This window comes from Chaetura pelagica, unplaced genomic scaffold, assembly GCF_000747805.2.
Source record: "Chaetura pelagica isolate M959 unplaced genomic scaffold, ChaPel_1.0 scaffold640, whole genome shotgun sequence".
Taxonomy (NCBI): Eukaryota; Metazoa; Chordata; class Aves; order Apodiformes; family Apodidae; genus Chaetura; species Chaetura pelagica.
Window position 1 is genome coordinate 615,656 of NW_009951951.1, and position 2,191 is coordinate 617,846.

Sequence of the window (2,191 nt, forward strand, 5' to 3'; positions counted from 1 at the left end):
ATTAAAAGTACTACAGTCTGTTTTCCCTACAGTAAATCCTGTGTTCCTATGGATCTGCTCCCTTATCCATAAAAATTAATGGTAAAGTGACAGGGTATGGACCTGGTATTAAACACAATCCCCTGTTCTACTGGGTGTCTCTCTGCAAACTTTCCTTTTAATGCTTTTAGTGGTATTTTCTGCCCAATCAAATTTCAACTCATGCATCTACACATGCAGCACCAGATAAAGTCAATCTGCAGATACACCACAGGTGATGAGTTGCAGATCAAAAATGCTGAAGTGGCACAGGCACCAACGTGAGCTCCATGCAGAGCCAGCTCAGCTCTGCTGGAGTTCATTAGCACTGCAGATTCACAGCCATACAAACACTTGCACGAAGCATGGCATCTGAATGCATGTCATAGAGCCTGCCCAGTTTATCCCTACGCTGTGCTTCCAGGAGTGTTAGGCAGCAAAGTCCAGGTGGATCTGAGAGGCTCTGAGATGGAGTTGGTGCTATGGAGGCCAGACTGAACTCAGTCTGAGCTCAGATCCAGCCTGGAACCAGGACTGTAGCTGAGCTCTATGCACTAAGCAGGCTCCAAACAGTGTTGCTGCATCTTGGCTGAATCGGTACTTAACAGTTCAGCACCAAACATGCTGATGCAGGGTCGGGCCTCTTGGACACCTGCTGTGCTGGGCTCCTCAACACTCCTGACAAGCAACGGGCACACCGTGTAGACACACCCAAACAGGCTCAGATCTGGTTCAGCAAGACTGAACGCTCCAGATCTATAGGGTAAGAAGGCACCTGGACTACATCCAGGCTCATTCTCAGTGCTAGATGTTCCAGACTCACACTGGCTCCTGATGAACTCATCAGAGACCTCATTGCAACATACTCTTGAGCTCACATCAGAGTTTCCACAGCAGCATCACTTACACTAGTTTGCTGCACCTCCTTTGTACAAGATCCAGCTCCCCAGGCTGCCCCGAGTCTAGGTGCAGCTCCCCAAAAAAACACATTATAGAAAGGTAAAATGTGAAGATGTAAAAGACTGAGCCTCGGTCATAAAAGCATCACAATCCCAATAGAAAAGAAACACCCACATTAGTGGAAGCTACTCCAAGTAAATCAGAATGGATACACTATGTTACGCAGAGACCATCTTGGTATCAAGATGCCAGGATAGCAGCCTAGTTCTTTCACATCTAAAACACTTGGTTACAACGAGTTATAATTTGTTATAACTATGTTGATAACTTAAAAGCACAAAGGGGCCATTACAATCACACTAAAACATTCCATAATTTTGGAAAGTGAATGTTTGGCTAGGTCTTCATTTTTACAGATAAATGGGAGTCAGAGCTGTGCCATTCCCACACTGTGCTAACTTAGTGTCAGCGTTCAGCTTGTTGCAGCCATATGGAAAGCTATCCATTTCTTCCTTAAGTGGATCCTCATCGCTTTGTTTAATATCACTTCAAATTACACAGGCTAATATTTACAGACGGTTTCACGCAGAAACTGTGACTCAACAAGCTGCGAGGCAACAGGTAGGGACCATTCCCTCTCACAGGGGGTCTCGGGAGCTGCCTGCCCAGGGGGGCTGTGCGGAAAGCCGGGAAGCTCTCCCACCTCTGATCCCACCTCACTTGACTCACTGGCCCCTTGAGAAGTCACACGGGGCTGAACTTCTCCCACCTCTGATCCCTCACTTGACTCACTGCCCCTTTGAGAAGGGGCTGAACTGTGGCAACATCAAACCGAAGCGCGAAGAGCTCCTGAAGCACAGAAAAATAAAATAAATCATAATTAAAAATACATATATATAAAATCAGAGGGCTGGCTTCAAAAGGAAAAAGATCTTTTTTTCGTTTTATTTGTCTCCTGGTGCTTCAAGTTTCGGTCCGCTCAGACCTCAGCCGTTGTCACCAAGGACAAATAATACAGAAAATGCCACTATTTGCTCAGAGAGGAGGGACACCCGCCAGGTTTGGCAGCAGCCCTGAGCCCTGCACAGAGACACCGAGCGCTCGGGGCTGCCCGGACGAGCTTCCCAAGCTCCAGCCCGTCAGACCCCGGACCCTCCTGCACCAGATCCCCGAGCACTGCACCACAACACCGGGACACACACACACACACAGACACACACAGACACACACAGACACACACACACACACAGACACAGACACACACACAGACACA